Consider the following 15,912-nt stretch of genomic DNA (forward strand, 5'->3'; position numbering starts at 1 on the left):
ATAAATGCTCAGTCAAAGGCCGACACAGCTGACATTCATGCAAACCTAGATCAGCGTCCTCAAATTACTCAGCATCAAGTAAATTACAATGACATGGACAATAAGTGATGATGTAAAGGTTTGACAACTGAAAATTGTTGTCTTTGGTTGACAGAAATACATTTATAAAATGAAACATATTACAACATGTATCCTCGTTTTTGCTCACCAACTCATAAAAGGGGAATAATGCAGTTCACTAAATATAATTGACAGAGGAACATATTCAGTTCTCAAAGCTAATAGACTGAAATTCATCTATTCAATCAGTCCAATGACACACACACACACACACACACACACTGCAACATGAATACATGAGCAAGTCTTATAACTCTCCAGGGAGTCCCCAGTAAATGACTGTGTCTTGCTGAACACAAGGCCTTCAATCAATAACCAAAATGTCTCCAGTCACTTTTATTACTTTTACCTCCAGCGGGGGACACACACAAATGAAAGGTTACCCTACCCTACCCCACGCACACAGACACACACCACACACATACACACTTAACAGGCCTCCCTTCGTGTCCGTGAATGCATTATCATAATCTCCAGAGAGGCTCTCCATTCATCTCACATTAGCAAAACAAATGTGACGGACAAAGAACGCTGGCCCATTTAGACGTGAGGCCATTACGGCCGTAGTTAGCTCAGTGGAGAAAGACAGTGGATCGTGTGAGTGGCCATTAATAAGCCCGGGTCGAGCCGTTTGAACTCATTGGGTAATGTAAAAGATGACAGAGTGGTCTTTCCATTGAACTCTCTGGCGGTGACGTGGGTGAGTAGCTGCTGTCACACACACACACACACACACACGCAGCGAGAGAGATTGGAGGAACGCCAAGCCAACCCCAAGCTGTGCCCCGTTACCATGGAAACGCAATGATGTAGATAGACAAGAGCCAGAGAACGGGAGAAGGGAGGGAAGTTCACCTGAATTGAACGCAGCAGAAATTGAGTGTATCGATGGAATGATCTGAAATGTATCAAGCGTAAATTCAATAATCTGATCTGAATAGAGACAAAGTGAACTGAGAACAGAGAGAGAGAGAGGGCAGGCACAGATAAGGGGACAGAGAGGGAGACGTAATGAAAGAAGACGGGAACGCAACCAGACATCAGAAAACTCCAGCAGGAGAGGCAGAGCGAGGATGGAGGGGAGGAAAGAGTGTGTGTGTGTGAGAGTGAGAGAGAACACATGAAAAAATGAAAGGCGAGTGGAGGGGGGGGGCGGGACCAGAAACATGCATTATTAACAGGAGAATCTAAAAGCGCTTCATCATCACAGTGCAACAGAAGTGAAAGGGGGTGGAGAGGAGAGAAATACAGAGACAGTGGGGGAAAAAGAAAGAGAGAGAAGAGAGCTGGACAGTGGCAGCTCGAGAGAAGCTAGCAGAGCTGACCCCAAACTCCAGCACGTTACCATGGCTACGAAAAGGGAGAGACAGAAAGTGACATTTTCTTTAAAAGAAATAGATAACAAATCGATTCTAAAACATTATGTTCTGAAATGATCCGGCCTCACTCAAACAAACCCAGTCAGTTCTCTCAGAACCTAAACCTACCTGACAACGACGATACGACAGGGGAATAAAACTCATTGGCTTGTTTGAATTTCTTTCTTAAACCAATCACTATCAGTTTGGGCGGGTGCTGCTGGGCCCAGGATATGGCAAGGGTGTCCTTGCAAAACAATAACAATGGGGAACTTGTTTTGATGGAATATGGGGCACAAAAAAAGTTGTGTGACTGTATGATCCAAATCTTCATCAAATTCCTCATCAAATTTTCAGTGTGCAGGTTGTTGCTTCCTAGTGAGAGGTGGGGTTTAAAAAACATAGCATGTTGGGAAAGTGAAAAGGGAGGAAAAGGTCACAATAACTTTTCTCTAATAGCAGCTGCATTGGCAAAAATAAACAACTGACACGCACAATGACGTGTATGTAACATAATGTGCTGCTTAGTCAAGGCAAAATTTGTAAATCCACAAGATAACGAAGTGTCACACTAATGGGTTTGTTGGTTAATTTTGATGCATTAGAGTACAGACACTCAGTGGAGCATATTAACTCTAGCACAACAGCGTTATTTAAACAGAACAGGGGGTGACCTCACCTCACCTCACCATCACCGTGATTCAGGTTCCCACTCTGTGTATTATTGGATGAGACGATGGAGATTTAAAGAAGCGACTCATGTGGCAAAAATAGACGAGTCGCTCTCACTTTCAGCCAGACATTAAAATATCTCTAAAACACCAATGTGAATGTGAAGCTTTGTGAATATTCACTGGCTTCTGTATTTTCTCCTCACGCCAACTACAGTGTGATCACTATGTCTGATTAAAGTCTGGTGCAATCCCACTTTGATTTTACTATCTATCTCTCGTTTCAATTAGCTGCCGGAGTTTATAGATCCATTGGGAACCAGTACACTGCATGTGTCTGTGATGGGGGGGTTGCAGACTATGATAGAATAACTGACCTCGGGCATGAATAGAAATGTGTGTGTGTGTGTGTGTGTGTGTGTGTGTGTGTGTGTGTGTGTGTGTGTGTGTGTGTGTGTGTGTGTGTGTGTGTGTGTGTGTGTGTGTGTGTGTGTGTGTGTGTGTGTGTGTGTGTGTGTGTGTGTGTGTGTGTGTGTGTGTGTGTGTGTGTGTGTGTGTGCTGTAATCCCCAAGGCTGAGGGGCCTCAGCAATCAGCGACAGCCGGAGCTGCTTGAAAAACACACTTAACCTGCCAACCGGGCCTCCACACCCACTTTTATCTTCATCTGATTCCTACATAATATCACGACACACACATGCTATCAGTAAATTAAAACAACCCCAATGTCAGCTCCCTATTAGCAGGTTAACACACATCCTCATAAACCCAAGAGCGATCAAACATCATTTTGATAGTGGGTTGAAATGGCCATTAGTGCCAAAAATGTAATTTCAAGTTGCTTGATATCAACATTCAGAGCAGGAAAAAAAAAAGCACTTGAAAGTCATCATCAAATATTTAAGACTCAGTGGTAGAAGCAGATACAGTGTGTGGTTTTGTGGTATGAAAGTAACATAATTGCATTGTGATCTCACTATCTCAATGGACATTTCAATCTGGCCAGGTCTCCATATTGAACTCAAAATTTGCCCTTCAAAATAAAGCACCTCTGGGGAGAATTGCTGCAATAAAAAAAACACAAAGAGAGGATTTATAATATTAAACATGTTCAAGTCAATGTAAAGAAATAAGATGTTCTGCTTCCTATTGAAGCTTTGATGTTAGCAGGACCATCATTAGTTTAGCTGCTTGTTAAACACGTATGTTTTACAGCTGGAGCCCTGCACTTAATAATAATTATCAGTCATTAACCATCCTCTACATGTCTCTGTCCTCAGTCCTCCCACTCATAATTCTGGAAACAGTCTAAGACTGTCCACGCTGTCACAAATGACGTCTGAATTTTTGGATTTCCACATACCAGTTGCCCTGGAGCTGGGTGGTGCAAACAACAGAAAATGGCAAAACAACACATCAACAAAGAGATACACACAGCTAACTTGTGTTTGACAAGAGTGGAAATGCATTCATTTTGTGCCAAGTGTGGCTTAACAAACCGTGCAGTATAAAATGCACTCCGACTGTAAGCTGTAAATCCATACTGGCTTGGCTTTCATAAATGGAGATGGTATAACACCTGGACAACAACTGTCTGTAGGAGCCTGAAGCTTGTTTGTTCGTCAAGTAACAGACAGTAACATCTGTGTGTGAAGAGATTTTGGTGCAGGCCTCAGGGTTATTTATCACTATGTGTGTGTGTGTTTTATGCACCCATGTACATCTGTCTACATGATCCTGTAGTCACAGAACATGACAAATGACCTAATTAAGACGGTCGCCAGGTTGGGTTCAGTGCACCGTGTCATTATGCACATGGTTTTTGTATTTCCCAGTAGACAAATAAGATATTTAAAAAAGAGACCATCTGAAGACAATGCTTGCCCATAATAATGGAGATAATGAAGTATTTTTTTTTAAGTACAAACTATCTCTGGAGAAGAGAACTTTTAGGGAGGCTGAAAACTACAGATCAGGGACTTGAATGACTGCGCTTGAAATTCTACAGCCTGTGTGAACTTTTACAACTTTCCTCGGTTCCTGGAAATGTTAGTGCAGCTGAGAGCGGCTGTATCGCTTGCCTACAGCTGCCCTCTTACACTGGTACACTTACTACTTTTCACACTTCGACTGGAGCGTGAAAACGGTTTAGGGTGTTCATTGAAATGGCAAAAAATGTAAAAATGGACCCAAAAAAATGTCACAAGCCCATTTCAGGTTGGCTTCATTTACAGCTGCTTTTGAAGTCTCCGCTGAGCAGTTCAAACCCATACATTCCCTTGTAATGTTTGTACATGTGTGTGTGTGTGTGAGAGACAGAGACTGAAAGGGGGGTTGGTTACCATGGCTATTTGGAGGATTTTTTTTTCTTTTTTGTAATTTTGTCTGTGAGCATCCCTCAGATGACAGACAACACACAGTCTAGTCCCACACAAAAAGAGCAGTCACAGAGAGCTGGGTTTAATCAGAGAGATTTACTGCCTCCTGGAAGTTAGTTTTTCCCTCCCTACAGAGGTTAAAGGGACAATCCTCGCAACCCCGCCGTTCCCACTCGACACCACACAATGCACACAATGGAGTCATCAAGAATGTCACACGTACACACAGAGGCGGTAGGAGCAAGAAGGATAAATCAACATTTAGGAACAGTAGGAAGTAGCATTCCTCTGCTGGCGAGCCTCTGCTGTAAGCCTCCTACAACTGAAAGCAGGCGGTGTTATAAAAATGTCCAGGTATGAGAGCTCCGTGGGGACTGGATCCAATCATCAGACTCATTTTCCAGCCTCAACAGAGGGAGTGTATGAAAGGGAGTGGTGCTGAGGGGGAGAGAGGAAACATCAGAGTGACAGCAACCAACAGAGGAGAAGAGTGGGAGGCCTGGAGGAACGGAGGAGAAATAGACTAGATGGAGAAAAAGATGATTTGAACTATGACTTAGAGAGATGGGCTGTTTAGCTATAGCATGATGCAGTTGGCCATATGATGCTCAGCTGCATTAAATCAGTCGCAGAGTGTGATTTCTATGTTAATGCAGGATTTATGCAGGGGGATGAATCCCAAGGCTACAATAAGGGGGTGGGAGGGTGGGGAGGGTGGACTTGGAAACCTCATTTAACACAAACATGCACTCCTACACATGGACACAAAGACCTGTCCAGCATACGTTATGACTTCCTTTACAAAACATTCATAATTAAAGTGTTATAGCAGCGACCGTATGGCCCTCTTTTACCAAATGACCTGAGGGTGGCCTATACAACGCCAAGATGCGAGAGGGTTATAACTAACATGGAGAGAGCCAAGCGGAATAACATCCACAGCACTTGGCTGTCAGTGACATGACATGTCAGAAACACCCTGAAAAAAATTGCCCATGTAACCAGCAGCCTGGAGACCGTCTTATCTAAAGGAGAGACATGGGGGAAAGACAAAGATGGAGACAGATGTAGAGGAACGCAATAAGAAGGAGAAAAGTGGAAATGAGAATAGGAGGAACAAAAGGGTGCTGTTGACAACGGAGGGCAAACAGTGGAGGGTATAGACCTATAGGATGCCTTGGAGACATCTAATATTGACTGCATGTCTTCCACCTACCGCAGAAGGAGTGGAAGAAGAGGGACAGAGGATTGAGGCCTTCTAATATAAGTAACACCAGCGGAGAGGGATTTCTCCATGTGAGCTCATTAATTTGGGACTCTCAACAAAAAAAACCTTGTTCTCAGGCTTAAAGCTGTGATGAGGAAGCGACAAGCTGACACAAAGGCTGCTCAGACGCAGCACAACGGCTTACCGCAACAGTGAAGTGCAGATATTACACTCACTACATTCTGTTTGGCAGTGAAGCTGTTACCCAGTGAGGTTACTGTAAATCGGTTATCACTTTTTTCTTAATGGTTCGACAAAGCGACAGCACGAGGGGTGATGCTGCCAGATTGTAGTTTTATCATACACACTGTACGGCTATGACGGTCTCACACCACACAAACACAGCACAGTTCAGCTGTATAATTGGTATATCCTGCAGCAGTCGGGCGACAGAAGAGTCTTTGAAGGAAGATCAAAACTGCAAATGAGCGATAGCAGGAGATGACATTACTGAGTTTGCTATTTTTAGAAAATATCAAGGAACATGCAGACTGGAGTTTTATCTTGTTTCCCATTTACAAACCTCCCTCAGGGTTTCCATGCAGATACTATGTGGGTATGGATTAGATCAGATTGGAGACGTGTCAGTGCCAAATATGATTTTGATCAAACTTATTAGAAGGGTGGTGTGACTGCACCTGACACCGCTGACCCCAAGGTGAGACCAAGCCACTTATAAAGAAAAGGCTGAATTTTCACACATTGTATGACATTTCTTCATGGGCCAATAAAGTCAATGGGCTCCTGATCTTGAGCCAAGTCTTTTAACTTGATGTATACATGGATCTACCCATTATATTATAAGCTGTTAACCCTAAAAATACCACCTGCTTAAAGCTACAACATGATTATGAATGGGGAAAGTGTAAGCTACTATCCACCTGAGAAACTTTTAGGAATGTCTGGTTTTGGCTTATTGTGTTAAATCAAACAGGAGACAATGCCATGTATTTCATAACAATAATTAAAATGATATAAAACTAATATTACCAAAACACAGCCCTGCCCTATTACACCAGCTGCAGTGGCCTTATCTAACTTATGGGGAAAGAGTGTGGTCTTTTTTAATAGTGAAAAAAACAACAGCAATTGCACAAGACAGGACAAAGAAGATCTGGCAAAGAAAATTGGTACAATACAATATGTATTTTGTAGAGGAAAGCTTTGAAATATTTGCACTTGTATATAAAAAAAACACCTGCTGGGACATCATGAACTAAGTAAGGTAACAAAGCGAACAATTAATTGTTAATATGTGGAGTGTTGCTGGACTGGAGTGAGATGTGTTAATGTTGTTATTGTGTTGTGTGTGCATGACTAACACAAAGTGACTAATTACAGTCCACTCAGCATTTCCACTAGACTGAATGTGAAAGCTCTAAAGCACACACTTCACTAGACTGGCTAGACCTGGCATTAATCCACTTCTGTAAGAAATTGAGGCTACTAGCAAACAAAACGCAGCGCTAACCCCGACAGCAGCACTATCCACCACTAGTGCTCTTGTGTTAGTTGAATGAACGTGATTTGCTTTTGTATTCATAAGCGCAATATATTTATGTTTATGGCCCTTAAGGTCAAATAAACACTCAGCGGCCCATTGCACAGCTTTCCCCTTCGTATAGCACTGGGCGTTTGTTAATGTGGCTACAATTTGTGGGCTAACAAAAGAAGGCTTAATGAAACAGCAGAGGCCAAATGTTCCTGAGGCCATCCCAAATCCAGTGACAGCCATGATTCATGACCTCACCTGAAAGTGAAAGTGCATGGCCGGACTTATTTGGATGCTGTCACGGTTCAGTAATGTGGTGATGTCGCTGCTTCTTCTCAGCAGTGGGTATGATCACTGTAGCGTGAAGTGGACACTCCTGAATCTATCTGCTGCGGTTTGTACACATGGATTCACACATGTAGTATACGTCCTCCTCGCATGCACAAACCTAGGTGATTTGCCTCCCACCTTTGCCCTGATTTTCATTAAACAAATTCCCAATGAAAAAAACAACACAGGCCGTGTCAGGCCAGTCGGACAAAACAAGCCACAAAATCAACTGCAATAGTCTGAAAGCATCGACGATCACACTCCCACCATTGTAAACCTTCTTAAAATATCTGTTCTTTTGCTAATTTGACACATTTATGACACCATACATGACAATCCACAGAGAAAAGACTCACCGTGTGTGTCCCAATAACCTCATTATTCGACACCAATCTTGGAAGTGAGCAGGACTGACAGTATCTATACTTTGACACCCTTAGTTTGGCCTTTGGAGCAGAAGAAATCAATATTTGAAGAGCTGTTTCTTTCACACCTGCCAATCTCTGACCCTTCCCCAATCCTTGTAATCAGCACCTTCCCTTCATTAACCATCTTCTTCAAAAAAATCACAAAGTCTAAAGTTGTAAACACACTGAAAACTAGATCACGAGTTTAAATGAAGCCAACCCCTAAGTCCTCCTTCCCTGAGCCAATTTAGCATCCTTCAGTTCATTATTTTTGGCGTTATTGCTCTCAACTTTAGTTGGATTTTTCTTGTGGGAGTTAATGGGAAGCAAAACACGTGGAAACTGCAAATGCTAACCTTGTCCTGTAACTGCTGGTTGTATTAGACAACTTCTTGCTAACATGTTCATCTTCATGTTTGTAAAGGAAGAATATGTGCTGTCTCCAAGTGACTGTAAAATATCATTGCAGGTAAGATGTAATAATATTTTTCCTATTAACCTAGGGGACAAATGGGATTTAGCAATAGTCAAACCCATTTTAAAGTGCTAAATAGGTCTACATATTCTGCTCTGAGCCAACTCAAAGTATTTTCATAAAATGTCCATGTCATCAGACATAGGCGTAAAGCCAGGCTCTGTAATGGCGCTACCAAAGTAGCGACCTTAGCAGCTTGCTATCACTCCATCTCTCACTGCACACGCACACGCACACAGACACACACACACACACTCACGGGCATACGCTTATTCACTGCTGCCCACAGCAGGGCTCTGCTGCCTTGTTGGCCTGTGGTGGTGAGCTCATGGCAGGCCAGACAGCATGGACCCAGCTGTAAAAGAGAGGCTGTAGCCATCTCTATACAAAGGCCTCAGTCAGCACTTTGGTACTCTAAAAACAGATGCTGTCTGAGCTAATGAGTGTACCTCGCAGCAAAGCAGCCCAGAGTTTACATTGGGACACTGGACAACGACTCAATCTGCATGCACCCTCTGTTATATTTACCAGTCTATTAAAGGTTATATCCTGTTTGAAGAATAATTACATACAACTATTATTTAATTTTTGATTTCTATTAAGATTTCATTCTTGGTCAAATGATGAACTGCAAGGAGATCTGGCAAAAAGAGGTGGTGTGGAGCAGCCCTGTGCCTCTTGCATATCAAAATGTAACAGACCACCAAAATCATAAGGCTCTAATGAAGAATGAATCCCATTCCTTTTTGGCTGGGGCAGGCTCTCTTTAACAAAAGGACCAAATCCATGCGGTCAGGGATTTCGGCCAACAAAGATAAACTTAGTTAACCCACTTGACTCCATCCGGCCTGCGTTAATGAGCTTGTGAGATATCACACAGCTGTGTAAAAACAGAAGGCCTCTGCTTTCAGAAACTCTGATGCCCTGAGGGTCCCCAGTCCTAATCCCAGGATCAATAATTTCCATGTCAATACAATCCCATGTGCTGACACTTATGGATCTGTGATACCTGATACACACTATCAATTAGGGTGTTAATGTGAAGGCTCTGTGAGGGTCCAGGCAGAGAAAACCCATGTTTAAGTAAATTCTAAATCACAAAAACAATTCAAAATATTGATTGCAAAACCCCAAATTAAAGCCTGAATTTTAGCCTGCACCCCTCGCCCAATTTCTCTGAAAAAACAAGGATGGTACATCCCCAAATCCTCCCAATTTCTGACCTACATGGAGGATTGTGAGTGAAAGTGACGAGAGCAAAGCACTCAATAATTCATCACTCTGTATAGTATTTAAAAGCTTGGCTTTGATACACTAAAGCAGTGGTGCTTATAAGGAAGAAGATAGGAGACATGTTTTTGCATGTGAGAGGATATCAATTATTCAAATGCAATTAATCCCTCATGGGTGGGGGGCCCTACAGTCAACCTTGCTACATAAATAACAGCTATATAGTGCCGGTGGACTAACAGCCTACACTATCTTAACCTTGATTTTAACATCACACACCTCAAGCTAGGGCCATCTATCCATCTGTGCAGGGTAGTGGGGGGACTGGAGACAATCTCAGCTGACATAGGGTGAGGGTAGGTTCACCCTGGGCAGGTCACCAGTCTATCACAGGGCTGACATAAAGAGATGAACAACCTCACACACTCACATTCACACCTATGGGCAATTTAGAGCCAATTAAAGATGGAGAACCCAGACAGAGCCTATGTAGAAAAACATGCAAACTCCATACAAATTGGTCCCAAAAATGTATACAACAGTGTGTCATGGGGCAGGACAGAAAAGCTTAAAAATCAGCATGTCTCACAGTAGGACACAACAATTCAAACTCAAAAGCTTAAAAATAGGTCTGCAATTTAAGATTATTTCCAAAGTAATTTGCCTATAATTTTCTCAATTAATCCATTATTTTTATTGTTATCATTTGGTGATAAAGAATGTCTGAAAATAGAAACTCAAAGTTAATTGTCTTTGGAAAAATAGGAAATCTAAGAAAACCTGTCAACATTCATACACTGTTGGAGCAGCAAATTATGCCAAATTTGATTAAGTGTAGGACAATACCCAAGGGAGTGTCTGTAGCAAACAGGTAGACTTCATGTGATCTAACAGTAAGGGACACTCCCTATAGCCTTGACACCATATAGCTCGTGTTACCTAGTTATGTGAGCGTGTACACAGAGGAAACCACCGTGGGAAATGCATGCGATACCCAGGTTAGAAAACTAGCTGCTCCTCCACTTATTAATGGATCTTTTGTAGAGTGAATATCGTGCAGGTAATATATCACATAGCTGTAATGGATGACTGGCTTGAATGAATATGTAACAAAGCAGAGGGCTTTCCTCTGCTTTAGAAAGGACAAGGTGATACATTATAGTCAATGCCAGGGGTCTGGGAGCCACTTTCCTCTTTGCTCTTTTTGGTCTTGAGGTTTAAGGTACTGTAGGTGCATGCATAAAGACACACACAGACAGAGCCGTATTCCCCAACACTCCCATCACAACTAGCAGAGGCAACACAAAAAGAGACATTTGGTTCTTGCAGCCGAATGCTGGCTTGCATCTAACTGGGTAAAGGTTAAATGGGCTTTGTGAGTCATGGATCAGAGCAGAGAGTGGAGGAGCGATGGAGTGGGTTGAGGGTCAATACCAGCAGTGTGCATATGGTGGGAAAATGCTGTGAAGACACTGGATGGGAAAAAAAAGGCTGGGTAAACAAACGTAGTGGTGCAGAGCTGTGTGCAGAGCTCCCAGGCATGGCAGTGATTTCAACTTACAGAAAGTGGATGTGTTCAATGTCATATCTGACAATGGCATTTTCATGGTACAACAAGCTTTTCCATGAAAAACAATAAGCAGATATCATGTGACAGAAGGTAGTCATACTGATATCAGGGGGGCAAAAAGAAAACCCCACTTCCATGACTTCCACGGGAGAAAGGAAATGGCAACACATTAATCATTCGTTCATCAGTAAAACATATGGCTGTCTCGCCGAAAATATTATCTACTGGCTCCTAGCCAAGTCATTAAAATGCTTAATTATCAGTGTGCTGTGAGGAAACAGCTCTATAATCTAGAAAAAGGTTAAGTAGAACATCTTTAGTAAGAGAGACAGTTAATTTACACACACACACAATATTAACTGATATTTTGGAATAAAATTCACGTCCAAAAGGCTCATAGCAGTTAATAATGTGCATAATAAATATATTATTTTGGTTATTTTTAGTATATTCTTTGCATCTTGATGGGACAGTTAAACCCAAGATCAAAGACATCGCTGTGTAGCTGAGCTCATCACTTAAGGGTAAAAATGTATCTTTTATCTATTGGTGTCTGTAATACAAGGCAGGGCCTCGGCCACTGCTCTCTGTAAGATCTCCTTGGATATGGCTTAAAAAAAATGGAACTATAGGTCAGAAATAACAGCCCCCATGACCCTACATCTCTGTATGTATCTGCCCTTTGAGCAGGCACTGGCAGCCTGTGTATCATCACATGTGTATCATGGCAATCTGAGCAGGGACATGAGGGTTATCTCTTCCCGTCAGAGCAGAGATCAGGCGAGCCACTATAGCAGCTCATTTGGCAGAAAATGGCCTGACCACTCTCTGTTTTTCTCTCTTCTCTTTTTGATCTGAGCCAGCCACAGAGAATCACCGCAACTTAACACAGATATAAATTATCATTAAGGAGAACAATCAACTCGAGGAGATGAAAAGAGTTTCTGGTACACACACACAATTAGTGCAAAACTACAGAGGAGTGCTCCTCTTCTGAAGTGTGGTTGTCTAACATCTTACTCATCTCCACTGTAATAAACTAAAGTGCTACAGCAGCAGCAGCAGCCACGGTTGAGCTACGCCAGGGAGCGAAGAGGCAAGGTGAGTAAAGCAGCACGGCTCTGATCGGACAATGCAGAGTGTATCTGGCAGCCCAAAACCTGCCGGCTCAGCAGTTTGAAGGGTGAGAGAGCGAGAGAGACAGAGGACAGAGTGACGGGGTGGGGTGTTACCACTGATGTGAAACTGCATTGACTTTTATGGGCCAACATCCAGGAGCATCAAATGATGCTGAGTAAGAACAAACATAGTAAGTCATAGTCCCTAAAGTCTGAGCTGCATCAGGTCTGTAGTTACATTGTTTACAATTGAGGGGTCATTTATCATCCAACTGGCTTTTCAATCAGTTTCCCACAATCCACCAGGCTGGTGGCTGTCAAAATCTGACATACTTAAAGTTTAGACCACCAAATGCATCTTTCCCTAAATGGCAACGATGTTAAAATGTTCAGTCTGTGTAATTTTGTTACTAATTAAAATGCTTTTATGTGAGTTGACAGTGCGAGTTCTTTAATGTGGGGGTTTTCCACAGTGGGGCCGTGGGGGCATGTGAGTGCGAGGGTTATACAGTTCAAATGAAATTAAAAGTTGCTATAAACAAAGTATTAAACATGATTAACAAGGCAGATGTTGTGTGTCTCCCATTCTGTTTTCAAGGCCCATAAACGCGGCATCTGTCCTCCGTTAATTGGTTTATCAGTTAGCAGATGCGTCTTAAGCTGATAGATGACTTTTCCACAGTGAAGAACCACTTCTGTTCGCCGTCCTCCTCATCTGCCCGCCGGACGGTTTATCTTTTGCTACAAAGGCATTCTTTCAGTGCGAGCGAGAGGACTCATTGAAGGCGGGCTGGCCTCAGAAGGGCCTTCTCTCGGGGGGTCAGACGAGTAGGATCGAGGACACGACAAGGCTCCATTGAACTGGAGCCGCTTTTCCCACATACACTGTACACAAATTGATGATAAACAGATGCTCAATATAAAATACCTACTGACCAAACTGGGTTCACACTTGTTCATCTGAACGTTCCCGGAATACTCTTTTACCATAAACTCACCATAAGGTGGAGTATTAGTGTCCTGCCTGTGTAGGCGTAGTGTGAACATTATCAGCTTCTGGCGAAAAAAGCAATACATAATTACACACTCTACAAATCATGTGTGAAGGCCCAAAGATACATTTCCCATCAAACTAATCTCCCTCTGTGGCTTGAGGTCAGAAGAGATATCTACCTATAAGAAAACAACCTCAAAAATTCCTCCCATATAAGGTGGTGATGTAGGTTTTCACAGCAGGGTATACAGCTTTAAAAAAAAGTCAGTCACAGCCGACAGATTCAATTACGCTCTGTAAAAACATCTTTAATAATCTTTGTTAAGGCTCGTTGGTTCACACCCACCATGTGATGCTGGTGCCTTGGACCAATTGGATGCTCGGTGTGATAAGAGGAGCTCTTTAATGGCTTCTTTGACCTAAATCCTCACTAATCATTTTAGAGCTGTGACAAAGATTCTGGTGGATGGGGGTAATATTATTTTTTAAGCCTTACTGTACAATGTATTAAGCCCCCGCCAGTGGGATTTGAACATACCTCCTTTGTTTTCCTAACGCTGTATAAAAAGAGATAATAAAGAGCATATACTGTACGCGACCATATGCATATAGGTCCTCATTCGTTCTGTGAAATCGGCTGACAAGGCTGTGAAAAGGTTGCGTTGCAAACTCAGATAAGTCCACGGTGAAAACAAATACATATGGCTCAGTGCGTAAAATGAAATGGGCTGTTCAGACAGAGATGACAACGTGTTTTTACACCCTGCGAAATGACAGCCGCCATCAGTCTGGCAGCTCCTCTGCTCTCACCCACTCGCCCATCTGTTGCCCACCTGATCCACACAAACAACATCACCTGCAGCCTCCGAGCAGACTCTATAACCTACAGGTGACGGTTTATAAAAAAAAACACACACACAGACAAAAGAAGACAAAAGAATGAGTATAGGGTGAATAAAAATGTAGTTATTGCGCCTTTTAAGGTTATCTGTGTGCGTGCCTGTGTGTCTGTGCAGGAGTGGGATACTATGTCTGCTTTTGTTAAGTCACTTGCTGCGCTGAGGATGTGGCCTGGCACAGCTGGTGCTCGCAGCAGCACATCGCTGCTCTCCTCTCCTTTCTTCTTCACCTCACTCCTCCTCACTGCAGCCCTAGTTTCCTTGTACTAACTCCTTCCCCTTGTCTTCTCTACAGTACTGTTTTTCCTCCTCTCCTCTCCTCTCCTCTCCTCTCCTCTCCTCTCCTCTCCTCTCCTCTCCTCTCCTCAGGTGGTTAATACTGGCCTGCAACTAACAATTATTTTTACCATCAGTTGAAGAGATGATTGATACCATTACCCTATCTACAGCAGTGGAAAAAGTTGAATTTACTGTAATTACAAGGCCCACTGACTGACTGACTGACTGACTGACTGACTGACTGACTGACTGACTGAGGGCTCACCTCTCAGCTGATGAATTCCATGATCTACATGGATACATTTAAGCAACGTGTTTGTATATTATATTACTAAAATCCATCTCCAACATAGATACAGTCAAAAACTGATGTTTTCCCCCTTTTTTTCCAACCTCCACTGGGGCGCAAAATAACATTTAATCACCAAAAAAAGACATTAAACTGATGAATATTTTCTGAATCATCATTATATCTGAAAAATACCAGCCTTGTATGACATCCAAAATGCTCTTTTTGTTCAAACAATGGGTGAAAACTCAATAAAGAAATAAATGAATCAACTGACTATCACACTGAAATCACATCATTGCGAGACAGGGAGCCTGTCAGAGTCTCAAAAGGGTTCCCAGAGTGTGTTTACTCATAGTTAACTGGAATATGGTATCATCTTAGTGGCAGTGATGTCCAGAAGTACCAGGATGATGTGATACCCAAGAATAAACTGTCTCAAATCAGAGCTGTCTGACTAACACAAGATTTCGCACAGTGCTTCACTGTGCAAAAACTGGGTCTTTCCCCATCTTCCAACTATAACATCATCTTCCAAAAAAAGAAAAAAGGGGGAAAAAATACACACACCCAACCAAAAAAACCATCTGTCTTGTGAAGAGGCAGGGAGAACAACAGCATCTGCTCTCTGAGAAACCCACCAGCAGCAACAGAGTGTCACACTCCAGCCCCGGCTCTGACTCTCTCCCCCATTTTCCAATTCATCAATCTTCAGCCAGTCATGCTAATTTAATGTGTCCCGTACCTTAATGAAAACAGCCACCCAAACATGTCCAGCTGTGAGCCAAGGGTGTAGGGTACAGCGGGGGGGTGAGTGGGTCTGGGTGAGTGTCTGTCTGTATGTATGTGCATGTGTGTGTGTGTGTGTGTGTGCCCCTCCTACCCCCAAAACCAACCATCATCGCCACAGGGTGCCACTGATGCCATTAACCCAAAGCATACAGAAGAATCCACAGCGCTAACTGTATTCATTTAGCTCAGTGTCTCATGGATGTGAGACACCAGGATGCTCCTGTTTCCTGATTTCATAACGTGT

Source organism: Trachurus trachurus, assembly GCF_905171665.1.
Source record: "Trachurus trachurus genome assembly, chromosome: 23".
Taxonomy (NCBI): Eukaryota; Metazoa; Chordata; class Actinopteri; order Carangiformes; family Carangidae; genus Trachurus; species Trachurus trachurus.